Raw genomic sequence first — 20,986 nt, forward strand, 5'->3', positions numbered from 1 at the left:
TTTTGATCACTACATCAGGCAACTGAGTTCCTTCATCCACTTGAAAACCTCTAAGAGCTGATTACTGTTTAAGAGCAGACTCTCTAGGGCAATTAGCCTCTCAGGCCCGAAGTCCCTGGAGGTAGAGACTGGAGTCAATGGTAGCACCATCTTCGACTAACTGGTCTGTCTGGATAGAAAATACTGCAACTCATGTTTAGCTATTGTCTAATGTATGTACCATCAGCTTCTAAGCGTTCAAAGAAAGAGTGACAGCCCCTTTCCATTTCCTTTATTCCAATAACTGTGTGTGCTGTTGTGTAACTGTACCTTGTGTACCATTAAACTCTCCACTGAGTGTAATACAAAGTAATTACTTAGTAAATATTTGAGGAGTAATAATCCTGGGCTTCAAATATAGATTGATCCACACACAAAATGCTAAGTCACAAAGCAGGGAGGTCAGTTCAGCTTCCTGTCTTGCCTCATGGCTTCTTTCTAATACTGTGCATTGTGGGCAAACAATGTCCGATACTAGCCTAAGACTATACTACAAGGCCTAACATGGTTAGTCGTTCTTATATTAGTAAAGCTCAACAGCAAATAATGGGCAATTGACTGATTACCAAACACTATTTCTCACTAAAGGAAACCAGCACTCTTTGGCGAAATGCCTGACTTCAGAACTGGGACAGGAAATGTACAAGATGAACCCGGATATCCTATTTGTGCCAGAAAATAAGAAAGCTTTCAAGGACAACTGGGTCATGTCAGAAAAGGACACAGAAGCCAGCCTGAAGGGACTCCATCCTGAGTCACTTTGGGACAATTTGAACATTAAAAAAAAAATGACTGCATTGGGTTAAAACACTTTGTGTGTGTATGCATCTATATATAAATATATGTAATTGCATATTTATGAGTTCATGATCATTCTTTAAAAACTCATTTGTCAGTTGGGCGTGGTGGCTTAACACCTGTAATCCCAGCACTTTGGGAGGCCAAGGTGGGTGGATCATGAGGTCAGGAGTTCAAGACCAGCCTGGCCAATATGGTGAAACCCCATCTCTACTAAAAGATACAAACATTGGCCAGGCATGGTGGTGCGTGCCTGTAGTCCCAGCTACTCAGGAGGCTGAGGCAGGTGAATCAATGAAACCTGGAAAGTGGAGGCTGCAGTGAGCCGAGATCATGCCATTGCACTCCAGCCTGGACAACAGAGCGAGGCTCTGTTTCAGGAAAACAAAAAACAACTTATTAGTCATCATTGTAGGCTGCTAGAGTATGAACTTATTATGTTGAAAATTAGTAATAATAATAAAGAATCAAGCATGAAAACAAGGCTTGGCCCTAGGCAATTTACTTAACTTCTCACAGCTTGCTTCCTCGTTTATAAAATAATAGTACTGTTATTGCCTGCTTCACAGGATTTCTGTGAGGATTAGATAAAACAATAACATATGAATGCCCAGGAAATTACAAAGCACTATGTGCATGTAAAGGATACCTGCTATTATTATGTGGACAATTTTCAAGTGAAACAGATCTCTGATTATTTATAGGCTCCTGGATTTTGGATTGACGTGATTACAAGATCCTGAGGATTAATTCAACGTTCTCAGCCTCTGGTTCAAGGAGCTTACCTAAGAGGTAGATTCTCTATTCTGTAAGATTTGCCATTTTCCCTTTGAAATCCATGCTGGTCTAAAATTACTTTAGTTCCTCACTTGCCAGGGATGGAGTATGCTCCCTAAGGCCCAGCTGATGATCAAACTGTGTGTCCATATACTCCCTGAGGTCTCCTGCATAACAAGGTCCCTGGCGCTTATCATAACTGGAAGAAATCTTAATCTTTCCAGAAGAACCATTAGAGGGCTGGTGGCAATCCAATGGTGACTTGTTACCTTGCCTTCCTCATTTAAGTAAGTGAGTCTCACAGGATGCCTGTATAACCAAGAAAGAAAGCATGAAATACCTCCTGCTCCTTGTAGAAGGGAGAATCCAGCTCTTATAATCCATATACAGTATTCAAAAACTTCAGAGATGCTCAATGAGCCAAATGGATCCCAAATGACCGTAGTTGAATGATCTCAGCTCCAAATACTAGATGAAAGCACACCGAGGTAAGAAAATGTCCGAGAAGTTGAATTCAGGAGAAAGTCGTCCAGGAATTAGTGATTGTTTTTTTCATGACATCCCAAAGAAGATGGGGCAGTCCCTCACATCCCCAATCAGTATTCACCTAGTGAGGCAGATGTCTAGGATTGTATGCCCAGCAATCAATTTCTTGGAAGAGCCAGTCCTCTCAACTGTATGGCCAGCATGACAGCATCCATGCTATTTCTTTGCCCCATCCTCATCCTGGCTTCTGTGGATTGGTCCTGTGGTTGGCACTTAACCCCATCCAAAACTCCTCCAGAATTTCTTAAAGTATAAAGAAAATAGCCAATCTCTTGAGTGCAGGCTGCTTAAGATGAAAAATATAAGAATTGACAAAGGCCCATATTTACCACCATGTGGAGAAAGTCAATCTTTAGAAAAAGAAATATAATCAACTCACGCAGAGAAACAGACAAGAAATGGAAAGACAGATGCCTGATGATGCTTGAGTCCCTGGTTTTCCTAAGACCCAGCTGCGCCTTGATCAATCAATAAATTCTATTACCATAGATACAACTATTACCTTAGTTGTTTTTTGGCTCCTTGTCATTTGGGTAGCCTCTGTCAGAGGGAAGGGCTAGGGTTGAAGGCTGCTGTTCAGATACTATTGTCCCTCAGGGTGTTCCCTTGATTTAGTACTCCCTCCCTTTTCCTAGGGAGGTGGCTTCCTGAGAGCTGAGCTATGGTGATTTTTATCTCTCTTTTGGATTTAGCCACCCAGCTAATAACTTTGGTAATATGACAAAACAAGGTTTTTAACATTCCCCCCCCCACAAAAAAAATCACACTAGTTCACCAGCAATAAATCCAAACCAAGAAGAAATCCTGCTTTACCTGAAAAAGAATTCAGGAGGTTAGTTATTAAGCTAATCAGGGAGGCACCAGAGCAAGGTGAAGCCCCATGTAAGGAAATCAAAATAATGATACAAGAAGTGAAGGGAGAAATATTAAATGAAATAGCATAAATAAAAAACAACCAAAATGTCAGGAAACAATAGACGCACTTATAGAAACACAAAATGCTCTGGAAAGTCTCAGCCATAGAATCAAAGAAGGAGAAGAAACAAATTCAGAGATCAAAAACAAGGTCTTTGAATTAACCCAGTCCAATGAAGACAAAGAAGAAAGTCTACCAGGCTCCAGACTGGTACTGGGCATTATTTGCAGAGTCCTGTGATGTGACCTGTCTGTAGGTCTCTCAGCTGTGGATACCAGCACAGTATTTGGGGTGTGTCCCAGGTTCTTCAGGAGCAATCCACTTCCTTCAGAGGGCCTGTGGATCATCTCCGGTTTCCTGATTTATTCTTGCAGTCATTCTGGAGCAAAAATTCATGATGTGAGCCTCGGCATGTTGCTCTGTTCATTCAAATCGGAGCTGCAATCCAGTTCTGCCTCCCATCTGCCACGATCCATCAGAAACTCATTTACCCTTGGCTAGGCCACAGTCTCCTCCTTTCAGCACTGGGTGCACAGGCTCAAGGCTTCTTGGGCTCTGGGAGGAGGTGCAGCAGAAGGCAAAGTCACTTCAAGGTCACCTCACATTGCTACCCCCTAGCTGTCTCACTGCCTCCAGCATCCAGGAAGAATGCAGGCAGGTGGCACCGAGTCTTCTTTCTTCCACTCACAAATTGTTATTATTTTTTTAACAACACTATCATAAATGTGGAGACTGCTGAGAAAACATAGAAGAAATATAAGTTAAGATTTTAGTAACTTCTCAATTCATTTCTCAAGGCAGGGAAAAATCACATGTGGTCAGAATAGTGGTTGCAGAGTCATGGGGCATTAAGGTCTTGGTGGGCTTTAGAAACCCAAAAGTGTCTGAGACAGGACTCAATCAATTTAGAAGTTTATTTTGCCAAAGTTATGGCCAGTGCAATGCCCAGGAGAAAAAAAAGCACAGAATCACAGAAACAGTCTGCCTTCTGTATCTTTCTTTAAAGATAATTGTGAGGCCTTAAATATTTGAAGGGGAAAAACAGGCTGCAGAGAAAAGAGGGAGGGCACTGTCACCTTGCTAACTCCACATGTTGCAATAGAAAAGGAGCAGGTAGGGGATAGTCAATTATGTATCTGTCTCATCCTCAGTAAATTGGCACTTTATATAAGAGAAAGTGAACACAGATTAGCTAACTGGGGAGATGTTTCACCTTTAATCTGTGTCTCCATGTAAAACGAAAGGCAGCTTCCTGCATGACTCAGCTTTCAGCTTAATTTTTTTCCTTTTGGCAGAGTGAACTGGGGTCCTAAGTTTTTATATTCCTTTCACTTCTGTTTCCCCTCTTCTTTTCTAAATCTTTCAGAGAAAGAATTTTAGAGGAAAATGACACTGCACTCCAGCCTGGCGCCTGGCAACAGAGTGAGACTCTGTTAAAAAAAAAAAAAAAATATATATATATATATATATATATATATATATATATATGATATATTTTGAAACAGCTCTGCAAAACTGTCTACAAAAAAAATCTACATTCTGTAGATAATCCTCATTCCTTTCAGGGTTTTTGTTATTGTTTTTGTGATCCAAGAGGGCATTAAGTAAGGGTCTACCACCTTTTTAAGTCTGTTAAGAAGCATTTACAGTCTATTCTCTCTGAAGCCTGCCACCTGGAATCTTCATCTGCATAATAAAACATTGGTCTTCACAACCTGTTATCATTTTTTTGAGACAGCATCTTGCTGCGTCACCCAGTCTGAAGTGCAGTGGTGCAATCTGGGCTCACTGCAACCTCTGCCTCCTGGGTTCAAGTAATTCTTATGCTTTAGCCTCCCAAGTAGCTGGGATTACAGGCATGTGCCACCACATTTGGCTAATTTTTATATTTTTAGTAGACATGGGATTTCACCATGTTGGCCAGGCTGGTCTCAAACTCCTAGCCTCAAGTGATCTGGCCACCTCAGCCTCCCAAAGTCCTGGGATTACAGGCATGAGTCACGTGGCCTCACAACCCTTTATCTTAACCTAGACATTTATTTCTATTTATTCTAAATCTTTAGACAGTAACTTAAATCTTTCAACTGCCAATCAGAAAATCCTTGAATCTACCTATGACCTGGAATCCCCTGCATGCAGTTGTCCTGCCTTTCCAGACAAGACTGATGTACATCTTACATGTACTGATTGATATCTTATGTCTTCCTGAAAGGTATGAAACCGTGCTGTGGCCTGACCACCTCAGGCACATGTTCTCAGGATCTTCTGAGGGCTGTGTCATGGGCAATTGGTTATCATATTTGGCTCAGAATAAATCTCTTATATTTTACAGAGTATGACTCTATTTGTCAACAATAACTTGGCGTCCAAACATGCGGGGCCTCAGAGAAGACTCAGAACATGAAGGAGTTGCCTGAACTCGGAGGTAGGTTGCTCGTCTTTGGTTTATTCTGAGCTGGGTTTTTTTCTCCTAGAACGTTATTTAGGATCCTAATGCTAGTTCAGGGGTGCATTTTAAAGAGTCCTCTCCATTGCCTTTTTCTAAAGACCAGAACAAGCCCCTTTTGAGCACCCCATTTGGTTTCTAGTATGGGAGTGCATTCTAAAGCGTCTTCTCCATTGCTTTTTCCCCCAATATAAAGCTCAATTGGTTTGTCTGTACATTTGCATGAGAAAGTGAATTGTCCTTTTCATAGATAAAATGAGAGACTAAGCTCCTTAGCTCCAAAGAGAAAGGGCATTTTGCTTCTTCCAGCTGAAAGGTACCCCTGGGTGACTGGAGACCAAGTGGGAGTGCCTGGGGGGGGGGTTGACTCTCTGTGACATGTACTTGCCCCAGAAGGTCCCCCGACAAAATTAGTTTTAAAGGATCTTAAAAGCAACACATATAAGAGCTGACCACTCCACATTTGGAGCCCTCTGAGAGGTGACAAATTAACAGAGAGAAACTGAGACACAGGAAGGTGGAAACAATTAAGTGGTGAAACCTGTGGAGTCCTGCCAACTATCAGCATGCATCAGTCCGCCACACTGAGCACTAGGCTACAGCTTAGTTCCTCCTTTTAAGAAAAAAAGAAAGAAAGCAAGAAAGAAACAGAAAGGTAGGAAACAAATTATCTAAGAATGAGAAAAGATAAGGAGAATGACCCTTTTTGGAGCACCCTGTGGTTTCATGGCACCTCTAGGGCCATGGCACTTTGCAAGTGTTTGTGTAAAATGGAAAAAGGTTGAAGGTAAGACAGGTTTTCTGGTATTCCAGGTGGTTCCCTATTATGGTCTGTTGTGTGTACATTTTAAACTGATAGAAAAATTACATCAAGAAAAAATTCAGAGCCCAAAGGTTAACCTGCAACTATTGAGTTTCTAAATTCTATATTTCTCTGTTTTCTTTTCTGCCTGCTTTAAATATGCTGTTATTTTTTCTACTGAGATAAATACCACTATTTGGGTACATGCATGCTTTTCGTGTGATGTTTATTTTTGTAAACCAATGAGATTGTATTAATATCTCATGGCTAAAGGTCTAAAGTGAAAACTATCAGATCTTTGTGTGAGTGTGTATATGTGTGTTTATGCCTATATACACATATTTTGTTATATGTTTGGTAACAAGGTACCAAATTGGCTTAAGGTTAAGGAGTACTCATCAGTTAAGTGAATAATAAGCCCAAATGCCTTTCAAGTTTACTTAAGTAAAATTTTTGTAAATAACCAGGCTTTAAAATTATTGGTACAGTAATACTAGAGATGTCTTAAGATTTTCAGCATTTTGTTTGCATTTATTGATCTAGCGATTTCCCATTTATCCCTGCCAAATACTATAAGATGTCAAAATTTGGCATAAGAGCTATAAAACTATAAACTCAGCCCCAAAGAGAATGATCTTTTCTTGTCTAATTTTTGATAAATAAGACATTTAATATTGTTAGTTTAATGAGAGCAGCTGAATCCTGAATTACTGGTAGTACCCATATAGTTAACGTTGTTTCTTACTTAAACACCTAAAATTTATAGGCTATAAAAGTAACCAACTTTAAATGATGACTATCACAGTTTTTGTGACTACTAGGTAAATTATTAAAAATACATTAATCAGGTTTATGTAATAAAATAAAAGCTTGTTAACAAACTTGTCATATAATTTAGAATCTAAAGTTATATCAAATTAAATAATATTCACTTAATGTCTAAGTAATTTCCAGTTAAAAAAATTATACTATATAAAAACATTTTTTTCTAAAAAAAAATGTGTTCTTATTAAAGGGTAATTTTTTTGTGTAATTAAAAGGTTATTTAAAGATTATATATAAAACAAGGTAAATAAACCAGGAAATAAGAAACATAAAGAGTTGCTTGTTGGTTTAAAAAAAAAGGTTAAAAAATGACTTTATAGGAAGGAGAATCTTATATGGTAAATTTCTGTCCTAAAATAAAATGACTCTTTGTTCAAGAAAGAGGGACATTAAAGACAGAAGAGAATGGCCAAGCATGTTGTGAATGGCTTGTGTAAGTTGTAATAAAGTTAGCAAAAGAGTATTTTGAAAGTTATATGATCAAATTAGCTATACTTAAAAGGAAATTATAATAGTCTTTTTAGAAATTGGTCTTTGATTTTAAAAATACACTAATACAAAACTAAAGAACTCGTTAGAACAAAATTTTATTAAAATTGACTTACTCTTAATGCAAGACATTTTTGATTTTTAAATTATATAATCTTTCTTTTTGAAATTCTTCAGATTGATATCTCAGAAGTTCAATTTCTGTTGTACCCTGATGCTTCAGCTCTTTTCCTTTGGAGAAGGCCTGGGATGGTAACTTTCTCTTTAAATGTTTGTTGGCTTCTATAATTTTTAAATTAATAGTCTAAATTAAGGGAGAGAATTTTTGAAAACAGGCAAACAAAAAAATATTTTGGATCTGCCTTTGTCTATATGTCTATTATGTCTATATGTTTATATGTATCATGTGGAAATAATGTCACTACTATATGAAAGAGCTGTAATCAATTGGCTTAAGGAAAAGTGCATATCAGACTAATGAAAGCTAGCTCTCTGATATCTTTTAGCTTACATGACTTTAGTAATACTTGGTAAGATTAAGTTGGCAAGTTTAATAAAAATTATCTCCAATAGTTTAAAGTCATGTTGTTAAATTAGGTAATTTGAGTTTTTCTTTTTTTCTGTAGGAATTTGGGTTACTAAGTGTATTAGTCCATTTTCTTTCTTTCTTTCTTTCTTTTTTTTGAGACAGAGTTTCGCTCTTGTTACCCAGGCTGGTGTGCAATGGCGCGATCTCGGCTCACCGCAATCTCTGCCTCCTGGGCTCAGGCAATTCTCCTGCCTCAGCCTCCTGAGTAGCTGGGATTACAGGCACGTGCCACTATGCCCAGCTAATTTTTTGTATTTTTAGTAGAGATGGGGTTTCACCATGTTGACCAGGATGGTCTCGATCTCTTGACCTCATGATCCACCCACCTTGGCCTCCCAAAGTGCTGGGATTACAGGTGTGAGCCACTGCACCCGGCCATTAGTCCATTTTCATGCTGCCAATAAAGACATATCTGAGACTGGGCAATTTACAAAAGAAAGAGGTTTAATTGGACTCACATTTCCATGTGGCTGGGGAGGCCTCACAATCATGGCAGAAGGCAAGTAGGAGCAAGTCACATCTTACGTGGATGACAGCAGGCAAAGAGAGAGCTTGTGCAGAGAAACTTCCATCTTTTTTGAGTCAAAGTCTCACTCTGTTGCTGAGGATGGAGTGCAGTGGTGCCATCTCTGCTCACTGCAAACTCCACCTCCTGGGTTTAAGTGATTCTTCTGCTGCAGCCTCCCAAGTAGCTGGGATTCCAGGCACTCACCACCATGCCCTGCTAATTTTTGTAGTTTTAGTAGAGATGGGGTTTTATTAAGTAGGTCAGGCTGGTCTCGAACTCCTGATCTCAAGTGATCCACCAGCCTTAGCCTCCCAAAGTGCAGAGATTACAGGCATGAGCCACTGTGCCTAGTCAAAACTACCATTTTTTAGATTATTGAATCTCATGAGACTCATTCACTTTCAGGAGAAGGCACTTACAGGTAAGACCTGCCTTCATAATTCAATCACCTCCTACCAAGTTCCTCCGTGATGTGTGGGAATTGTGGGAGTTACAATGCAAGATGAGATTTGGGTGGGGACACAGCCAAACTATGTCACTAAGAGTTAAAATAGCAGGAGAGTCAAAGATGGTTTTGGTGAAGTTTATAAAAAAGCAAGGATATGGTTTTTGCTAAAAAATGTAAATTTTTCTAGTTTAGGGGCTATTTAAGAGTTACTTTAAAATACATAAAAAATAGATAAAAGTAAATGTATAAAGAGAAAATAAAAGGTTGGGGAATGTGAAACCTTGACTCTTGGGTGGCCACATGATCACTTATCTTAAGGAGCTGCAGCTGGGCTGCATTCAGCTACTAAAAGTAAAAATTACCAGTGGAATTTGGAGTTGTATTATACTCATTCTCACAGGAAGTTCACTGAATGCATAAGAAAATGCAAACTAATAAGGAAAAGGAAAAATATTCAATACATTAGTTATTGTTATAGCTGAAATGAAAGTAAAAGAAGAATTCTAGGTTGGGCTTTAAGGCTGGACCAATCTCAAAAGGAGTCTGTCTCAGCTCAGGCCATTAGCCTTAAGGGTACCACACACACACACACACAAATTAAACCAGGGAAACAAAAGTTACCTCTGAGTCCTGTGGTTACCAACAAGATAGTCATGTAGGGGAAGGGCAAGCCAAGTAACTATTAAAACCAGAGGCTATAATGTAAAGGAAATGTTCCATTTGTAGATTCCATCAGCTTCCTGAGAAACCTTTACTATAATGGATTATGACTACTTTAAGGACAGAATCTTGAATTTTAAATGCCACAGAATGAAAGGGCATGTTTGGGTTGTTCAGGACCCACAGCTCACTATTAAACAATCACTGTTGAGTACATGTGATCCAGATGCACAGGAGGTTTTTCCTGAGAAAACAGCCAGCCTAGTGGACTGAATAAATGCCACTGTAAGGTCTGTTTATCCTGAAAAGATGTATTAGTCCATTATTGCATTGCTGTAAAGAACTACCTGAGTTTAGGTAATTTATAAAGAAAAGAGGTTTAATTGATGCTGCAGGTTATATAGGAAGCATGGCTGCAGAGACCTCAGGCAACTTACAGTCATGGTGGATGGCAAACAGGGAAACAGGCACATCTTACATAACTAGAGTAGGAGAAAGAGTGAGAAGGAGGAGGTGCAACACACGTTTAAACAATCAGATATTGTGAAAACTTATTATCATGAAAACAGCAAGGGGGAAGTCTGCCTCCATGATCCAATCACCTCCCACCAGGCCCCTCTTCCAAATTGGGGATTACAATTGAACATGAGATTTAGGTGGAGACACAGAGCTAAACCATACCGGAAGGAGACTTCCCAACTCTCCATATAAATTGCCAAGTGAAGCACCCCAGATGAAGCAGCTGATATGCTTCATATGCAAGCCATGCGAGACTGGCTTTAAGAAGACCAAGATACTCTCCCACTGAAAATGCTTAGGACTCAGATCACAGTAAATGCTGTGGGTAAGGGGGCCCTTTTACATGGGCACTCCAGCTGACATTACTCCTATAGAATCGAAGAATTGTTTGAGAAGACTTATCAAATTTGCTGTCCTCATAGGTCGTATAGATGCTAATAAAATATTAGAGTGATTAACAAAATAAAGCAAAAATGGAAAAGGCAGAAGGAAGTCAAAGGCATCATCCCAGAAGGGTGGTGTAAATCTTTAGATGGCTATTAAGAAATGAAATAAATAAAATGAAAATTGATGGGGTTAAAACAAAGGTCTTTACAATCTTTGAGTGAACCAAGGGAATATCTGCTGGTCCCCCAGCATTAATGGGCCCCAAACCAGTTTTCCACATTTGCCCCAGATTGGAGAAATTTAAGAAAAATCAAAAGGCAAAGATCATAATGAGAAAGCTGACATTGCCTTGGGTAATCAGGAAGCAAATTAAAGATTTACAAAAGTGTCCGAGTACCTTCACTCAACTCCCTACTGGAAACTTAAATCATTTTTCACCAGAAAAGGTAAAATGGTCTGGGGATAAAGAATAAAAGTTCCTGAGATCAGAACATAAAAACGTAAAGGTTGATAGGATTATGAAATTTGAGATGTTTAAACAAATTTTATGTGAGGTAGTTGTGACTTCTTTATGTAAATGCCTTACGAAAATGGGTATTGCATGTGACTGGGGGATATTTCCCCTGCCCAGTACTATAAACTGAAGGCATAAAATCTGCCTTTTAAGAAATATTAATTGGACACACTGGATGGGAACTATTAATAGTAAGAGTGCCTGCGCCCACAGAATATAGGGTAGAAAATGAAGTGCTAGTCAGGATAATTCCTCTGCTTGATAGCGCTTTGTGGAGCATTTACTGGGGCTCAGCAAAAAACGTGTGAGCACATAGGACTTTGGACTGGAGAATTTCCACTTGAGGGGCATTTACTGCCTTGCTATAGGATGTTAACTAAAGCTACCCCTATGCTAATGGAAATAATGATGTCCAAAACAGTTCCATGATAAAATAAAAGTGGTTTATATAGAATCCTGTTACATGGTGATGCAAGGAACAGGCACTTAGGAGCTGGGAGCCTCTTTTATTTTCCTAGGACTGACTCTATTTGAGGAGCTGCCAGACCCTATAGTGCCTGAAAAACAGCTTTCATCTGACAAGAGCTGCTTGGCTTGAGAATGTCAGTTCCTAAGTGAGCAAACAACATCTTCTTTGGAAGCCTGTTCTGGTTAAAGAAGAGTCAAGGAAATCTTTTTCTTCTGAGTTATTTATTGTTTAGAGCAATTGAGGAAAGTATGTTTTTGGCAGCAAATTTACCTTTCTCTCTGAGTTCTCCAAAATTTAAAAACTATTTATGATTTCATGAAAATATGGTTATCTGCATAAATTTAGTAAGAATCATTTTTTAAAACAGGACAATTAGAGACATTGGTTATTTTACCAAGGCTTGGACTAAAAAACATATTTTTAGGTAAAGTTCAAGCAAAGCCAACTTGAAAATATCCTATATGGCCAATCTATTATTGCTGCACTTTATGAGAATAATCAGGCCAAGTATAAGCATGAAACTTATTTTAAACACAAGTTGGTCTTACTGTAATTTTCTTTAGTGAAAAGAAGGGCTAGAGAGAGAGAAATTATTTCAAAGGAAAACTGTAACACCTGTTACTAGATTCTAGCCTTAACTGTGCTTTTGAGTGCAGGTCAAATCATGAATTATTCATTAGCTACAATAATCCTCCAAAGACAAAAGGTTATACTTTTTCTTCATGTTTTTAGTTATCATTCTAATGGAATAGATTTCTTTTTCTGTTCTGATAGACACATTCTCTTTTAATTTTCAAATTATTAATATTCTTTACCTCTTGTTTTATTACTTCTTCTGAGAAAACCAGAATTTTGGTATTATGAAGACTAGAGATTATTTCAAGAAGCTTGGGAATCTCCCTCATTTGGAATTCCACTGGGCCCAGTATGTTTTTCACTTCCAATTCCCTGCTGCTAAAACTATATAAGTATCCTCCCTTTAGGCCAAGTGACTATCACAATAGAAGGTGGGCATTTGAGATTGTAAGGAACAGTTTTGAGGGCCAGAATTAGTTCAGACCCTCCAAACCAAGGATGGGTACACAGATGCCGAAACAGCTGGTAACACAAGGGACTTTGCCTTTTGTACTATTATGTGGCAGCTTCTCACCCAACCCAATCATAAAAAATTTACTGCTTTCTATAGAATTAAAAGAAAACTATTACTGAGAGGATATAAAGATACCTTGCAACAAAGCCTCCTGGGCATATGAGATCTATGCAGACAGATGTATTTAAAAAAATTATCGGCTGGTCCGAGTGCAGTGGTGTTTACAACTAATTGATCACAACCAGTTACAGATTTCTTTGTTCCTTCTCCACTCTCACTGCTTCACTTGACTAGCCTTAAAAAAAAAATTAAAAAAAAAATTATCAGTCACCTTAAGGCAAATTACCAAAGACCACAAAAAGCGTTATGGCACAACCTAAAGGTCTCTAAATTTCTCAGCTTAAAAGGATTTAATCATGCTTATGTTATAGCCAATCAATATAAGTCCGTTACTAAAACCAAAATTATAGTAGCTCGGCACTTAGAAGTTAAAGATAATTCTGAACCTCATTTTTGGCTTTTTGCTTATTGGCTTTTATATTACATGAAAAATTTTAAAGGTTAGTGAATGCCTGCCCACATCTATTCCCGTCTAGGTTAGAACATTTAAATTGGCCATAAGTCTTTTGGCTCTAAGTCCCTTGGCCATAGACCAAGGGACAGGATGGATTCAGGGCAGGCAGCCATGCCACCCAGCAATGCTATGGGACAAAATAAAAGTTTGGTGACTATTAATCTTGCTTCTGGCAAATCTTGGCTAGAAGGGGAAGAATGTAAAACAAAAATAAAATTCTAAGTCCCTTAATCGTCTGAATGGGCCCCTCCTCTTGGCCAAGAGCTTTCCAGAATTAACCTGAAAAACTAATTCAGGCCATGATGAGAAGGGGGAGCTGGACATACCTCATTGTACCCTCCTCCCTTTTGGAATTACAACTTACAATCTGTTCTCTCTGAAGTCTGCTATCTGGAGGCTTCATCTGCATGATAAAACCTTGGTTTCCACAACTCTTCATCTTAACCCAGACATTCCTTTCTATTGCATCTAAGTCTTCAGACAGTAACATAACTCTTTCACCTAATTGTCAATCGGAAAACGTTTGACTCAATCTTCCTATGTCCTGAAAGCCCCCCGCTTTCAGTCATCCTGTCTTTCTGGACCTAACCAATGTACATCTTACATATATTGACTGATGTCTTATGTCTCCCTGAAATGTATAAAACCACACTGTGGCCCAACTACCTCGGGCACATGTTCTCAGGATCTCCTGAGGGCTGTGTTCTGGGCCATTGGCATTCATATTTGGTACAGAATAAATCTCTTCAAATATTTTACAGAGTTTGACTCTTTTCATCAGCACTACAAAGACATTTTTCTGTGTCTAAACCATACCCTTTCTTATCTTAAACAGCCAAGAATACTCTCTGTTGTAATAACTATTTTAGACCAAAATAAATAAATAAAGTAACAATACAAAAGCAAGCAGTTTAGGTTGTCAGAAAAACTTTACGCTCTTGGAAATCTGTAAAAACAAAACAAATAAACAAACAAAAAACCCCCAAAAAACAGATTTCTCTCTAAAAAGGAGTCTGGTACCTGTTCTGTCTTGTTAAGAAATCCTGAGCTGTTAGATATTATTTTAGGTTCATCATGCCCCAGAGAGTTGCAAGAGAAAGAAGAGAAAGGCAGAAGCAAATGGAGAAAATGAAATTCAGTTGACTGAGAAGAAAAAAATCTTTTTATCAAAAAACAAATTCTAGGAGAAAAAGCAGAAAGGGCAATCCCCTGACCCCAACACACATATCCTTTGGATATTAGCTTTCAATTAAGCTGACTTTTAACCATAGAGTTCTTTAAAAAAATCCTTTTAAATCTGATTACCATATTTTAGCTGGGACAAATTGCCAGTATTTCAAAAAAACACAAATATGAAACCAGAAAGGATTTGATTTAGGAACTAAACCCAGGCTGTAATGGTGAAAAAAGGGCAGAATCTTAGCTACTGAACTATAGCATGGGGTGAGCACCATTGCTCTTTCAGTGTGGCTGGGCTAGCAAAAGGTGACCTTATGTGTAAATAAAGACCCTAAGGTAGTCAAAAATTTTCTTTTTTTCCCCTTGTGCTGGTTGTGTTTTCTTTTTCTGTCTTTTTTTTTTTTTGTGGTTGTTTGGCTGTGGGAATTCATCGAATTCAGAGGGATTGTTCCGTATAATTTGGAACTTTCCTTCAAATTTGACCAAAGGAAATCTACCAATTGGTCAAATCCAATGGGAAAAGGACCAAAACAACAAAAACCATCATCACCACCACCACCAGCAACAACAAACCCAGAAACGACAAAAGAACTTCAGCAAAACAAATAACTGACCAATTTATACAATTTCTGAGTGCTCTAATGGAAAGGAGAAATTCGGACTGGCTGCGTGTAATCTTAACTTCTAGTAATTAAGGAGAATTTCTAAGACAAAATCCCAATTCAGCTACTTACATAGGAATGGGGCCCAGGCTGAAGATTGCCCTCCACCATCTTAGAAGCAGGAAAAACATCAAACTTGCTTTCCCTTTGGAAGTGAGCTGAAACTCCAGAAAAGAGTCACCCACTTTCCATCATTATAGAAGCAGGAAAACTCACCTTTCTTGTTGGAAGTGAGCAAAACACCAGAAAAGGAAACCTTAACCAAATTTTGGGAGATCAGCAATTTTCTGGAGGGGGTAGCTCCCAGGCCTCAGCAGATTGTCCTATTGGTTTGAGCAATAAAGATCACTCAAGCTGGTACCAAGCACCAACAGGACATTTGTCAGCAGGATCATCTCCACTCAGAGTCCCTTCCATTAGTTGCCAATTTGTAAACCAGAAAGTATCTGAGACAGGTCTCAATCAATTTAGAAGTTTATTTTGCCAAGGTTAAGGGCAATCCCTAGGAGATAAAAAGCACAGAATCACAGAAACAGACTGTGGTCTGTGCCTTTCTCCAAAGATAATGTTGAGGGCTTCAAATATTCCCCAATCAATATTTAAATGGGGAAAAGCAGACTGGAGGGGGAGAGGTGAGGGTATGGTCACATTACAGAATCCACACGTTGCAAGAGAAAAGGAGCAGGTAGGTGAATAGTCAATTATGTATTCATCTCATGCTCAGTAAATTGGCACTTTACATAAGTACCTACCTGTGCAGACAGGTAACATTTTATCAGTAACTACCTGCTTAGGAATAAAAAGAAAGTCAGCCTCTTGTAAGACTGAGCCTTCAGCTTAATTTTTTTCCATTTGGCATTGTGAATTGAGGTCCCAACTTTTTTCCTTCCACAGATCTGGAGTCAAAAGACTTGAGTTCCAGTTCTACCAGCCACCTGCTGTGTATCCCATCAAATCACCTCTCCTCTTAGGGATTCTCTTATTAGTAAAATGAAAAGATTGGTCTGTGTATTTTCAAAGACTCATCTAGCCTCAACAATCTAACAATCTACAGGTTTTGTACCTGGGAAGAGGGAATACTTGCTTTCAAACAGGTCATTATTTTGATAGCTGCGGAGCTTCTACTGTGTACATGGCAGACAGGAAGCAGTGGCCAGAATGTGTGCAGTCTCTGAGGGTGTTGGTTTCCTATTGCTGTTGTAGTAAATTACCACAAATTTAATAATTTAAAACCACATGAATTTATCATCTTACAGTTCTGAAGTGCAGAATTCTGCAATAAGTTTCACTAAGCTAAAATCAAGGTGCCAGCAAGCCTGTATTTATTTTGAAGGCTCAAGAGGAGAATGTGTTTCCTTGCCTTTTCAAACTAGAAGTCATCTGCATACCTCGGCTGGTGTTCTTTCCCTGCACGTTCAAAACTAGCAGCATAGAGTCATCAGGTCACCTTCAATGATGAACCTTCCTGCCTTTTTCTTATAAAGACACTTGTGATTATATTAGACCCACTCAGATATTCTAGGATAATCACCCTTTTTCAAGATCCTTACAGTAATCAAATCTGTAATGTCCTTTCTCCTATTTAAAGAAACATATTCACAGGTTCTGAAGTTTAGTATGTAGATATCTTTAGCAGAGAGCCTTTATTTAGTCTACAACCCTGGGCTTAGCCTTCATTTATAAAAGAACCAGAAGTCCTCTTTTTATATGAGCCCATAAGAGATACTCTCCTCTGTATATTGTATGGGGTACCAATGAACTCCTAAAGTGAAAAGTGTCATTGTCTGACCACTGTCACCATCACTGCCACCAACAAGCAACATTTGGGCACAGACGTTGTGAAACCCAATTCCCGTTGCCAGCAACTGACATCCACAAGGACATAGACCAGCAAAATTCATGTTCAAACCAGTCAGCAACATTGTCTTAAGATAATTTCCTCGGGTCACCCACAAAGGGCAGTCAATCAGACTCACAGCAGATCTCTCAGCAAAAACCCTACAAGCCAGAAGAGAGTGGGGACGGATATTCCACATCCTTAAAGAAAAGAAATTTCAACACAGAATTTCATATCCAGCCAAACTGAGCTTCATAAGTGAAGGAAAAATTAAATCCTTTGCGAACAAGCAAGTACTCAGAGATTTTGTCACCACCAGGCCTGCTTTACAAGAGCTGCTGAAGGAGGCACTACACATAGAAAGGAACAACCAGTACCAGCCATTCCAAAAACATACCAAATGCTAAAGAGCATCAACAAAATGAAGAATCTGCATCAACTAATGGGCAAAACAGCCAGCTAGCATCAAAATGGCAGTATTAAATTTTAATATTATCAAATAACAATATTAACCCTAAATGTAAATAAGCTAAATGCACCAATCAAAAGACACAGACTGGCGAATTAGATAAAAAGCCAAAATCCATTCGTGTGCTGTATCCCGGAAACCCATCTCACATGCAAGGATACACAAAGGCTCAAAATAAAGGGATGGAGGAAGATTTGCCAAGCAAATGGACAGCAAAAAAAAGCAGGAGTTGCAATTCTCATCTCTGATAAAATAGATTTTAAAGCAACAAAGATCAAAAGAGACAAAGAAGGTCATTACATAATGGTTAGAGGATCAATACACAAGAAAAGCTAATGATCCTAAATATATATGGACCCAATACAGGAGCACCCAGATACATAAGGCAAGTTCTTAATGACTTACAAAAAGACTTAGACTCCCACACAATAATAGTGGGAGACTTTAACACTCCACTGTCAATATTAGACAGATCAACCAGACAGAAAATTAACAAGGATATCCAGGGCTTGAACTCAGACCTGGAACAAGCAAACCTGATAGACATTTACAGAACTCTCCACCCCAAATCCACAGAATATACATTCTTCTCAGCACCACATCACACCTACTCTAAAATTGACCACATAATTGGAAGTAAAGCACTCCTCAGCAAATGCAAAACAACTGAAACCATAACAAACAGTCTCTCAGAACACAGTGCAATCAAACTAGAACTCAGATTTCAGAAACTAACTCAGAACCGCACAGCTTCATGGAAACTGAACAACTGGCTCTTGAATGTTGACTGGATAAACAATGAAATGAAGGCAGAAATAAAGAAGTTCTTTGAAACCAATGAGAACAAAGACACAACATACCAGAATCTCTGGGACACATTTAAAGCAGTCTCCAGAGGAAAATATATAGCAATAAGTGCCCATATGAGAAGAGTGGAGAGATCCAAAATTGACACCCTATCGTCAAAATTGAAAGAGCTAGAGGAGCAAGATAAAAAAAACTCAAAACCCAGCAGAAGACAAGAAATTACTAAGATCAGAGCTGAACTGAAGGAGATTGAGACACGAAAAACCCTTCCAAAAATCAATAAATCCAAGAGCTGGTTTTTTGAAAAGATCAACAAAATACAGAGATCACTAGCCAGATTGATAAAAAAGAAAAGAGAACAACCAAATAGATGCAATAAAAAACGATAAAGGGGAGATCACCACAGATTCCACAGAAATTCAAACCATCATCAGAGAATATTACAAACAACTCTATGCACATAAACTAGTAAACCTGGAAGAAATGGATAAATTCCTGGACACTTGTGTCCTCCCAAGCCTAAACCAGGAGGAAGCCGAAACTATGAATAGACCAATAATGAGGTCTGAAGTCAAGGCAGCAATTAATAGCCTACCACACAAAAAAACCCCAGGTCCAGATGGGTTCACAGCTGAATTCTACCAGACACACAAAGAGGAGCTGGTACCATTCCTTCTGAAACTATTCCAAATAATCCAAAAAGAGGGAATCCTTCCCAAATCATTTTATGAGACCAACATCATCCTGATACCAAAACCCAGCAGAGACCCAACAAGAAAAGAAAACTTCAGGCCAATATCCATGATGAACATAGATGCAAAAATCTTCAATAAAATACTGGCAAGCCAATAGCACCAACAAATCAAAAAAATTATCCATCATGATCACGTAGGATTCATCCCAGGGATGCAAGGCTGGTTCAACATACGCAAGTCTATAAACGTTATTCACCACATAAACAGAACCAAAAACAAAAACCACATGATTACCTCAATTGACGCAGAGAAGGCATTTGACAAAATTCAACAGCCCTTTATGCTAAAAACCCTCAATAAACTCAGTATTTATGGAACGTTTCTCAAAGTAATAAAAGCTATTTATGACAAACCAACAGCCAATATCATACTGAATGGGCAAAAACTGGAAGCATTCCCTTTGAAATCCGGCACTAGACAAGGATGCCCTCTTTCACCACTCCTATTCAATATAGTGCTGGAAGTTCTAGCCAGAGGAATCAGTGAGAAAAAGAAATAAAGGGTATTCAAATAGGAAAGGAGGAAGCCAAATTGTCTCTATTTGCAAATGGACTGATAGTATATCTAGAAGACCCCATCGTCTCAGCCCAAAAACTCCTGAAACTAATAATCAACTCCAGCAAAGTCTCAGGATATAAAATCAATGTGCAAAAATCACAAGCATTCCTCTACACCAATAACAGACTTAAAGAGAGCCAAATCAAGAATGAACTGCCATTCACAATTGCTACAAAGAGAATAAAATACCTAGGAATACAACTTACAAGGAACGTAAGAGACCTCTTCAAGGAAAACTACAAACCACTGCTCAACGAAATCAGAGAGGACACAAACAGATGGAGAAACATTCCATGTTCATGGTTAGGGAGAATCAGTATCGTGAAAATGGCCATACTGCCCAAAGTAATTTACAGAATCAGTGCTATCCCCATCAAGCTACCAATGACCTTCTTCACAGAACTGGAAAAAACCACCATGAACTTCATATGGAACCAAAAGAGAGCCCACATAGCCAAGTCAATTCTAAGCAAAAAGAACACAGTGGGAGGCATCACACTACCGGACTTCAAACTATACTACAAGGCAACAGTAATCAAAACAGCATGGTACTGGTACCGAAACAGAGATATAGACCAATGGAACAGAACAGAGGCATCGGCGGCAACACAGCATATCTACAACCATAGAATCTTTGATAAACCTGACAAAAACAAGCAATGGGGAAAGGATTTTCTGTTTAATAAATGGTGTTGGGAAAACTGGCTAGCCATGTGCAGAAAGCAGAAACTGGACCCATTCCTGACAACTTACACTAAAATTAACTCCTGATGGATTAAAGACTTAAACATAAAACCTGGCACCATAAAAACCCTAGAAGGAAATCTAGGCAAAACCATCCAGGACATAGGAGTAGGCAAGGACTTCATGACCAAAACACCAAAAGTATTGGCAACAAAAGCCAAAATAGACAAATGGGACCTAATCAAACTCCACAGCTTCTGCACGGCAACAGAAACAGTCACTAGAGTGAATCGGCAACCAACAGAATGGGAAAAAATTTTTGCAGTCTACCCATCTGACAAAGGGCTGATATCCAGAATTTACAAAGAACTCAACAGATTTACAGGAAAAAAACAAACAAGCCCATTCAAAAATGGGCAAAGGATATGAACAGACACTTTACAAAAGAAGACATACATGAGGCCAACAATCATATAAAAAAAGGCTCATCATCACTGGTCATTAGAGAGAAGCAAATCAAAACTACATTGAGATACCATCTCACGCCAGTTAGAATGGTGATCATTAAAAAATCTGGGGACAACAGATGCTGGAGAGGATGTGGTGGAGAAATAGAAACACTTTTACACTGTTGGTGGG

The sequence above is a fragment of the Callithrix jacchus genome, chromosome 9, assembly GCF_049354715.1.
Source record: "Callithrix jacchus isolate 240 chromosome 9, calJac240_pri, whole genome shotgun sequence".
Taxonomy (NCBI): Eukaryota; Metazoa; Chordata; class Mammalia; order Primates; family Cebidae; genus Callithrix; species Callithrix jacchus.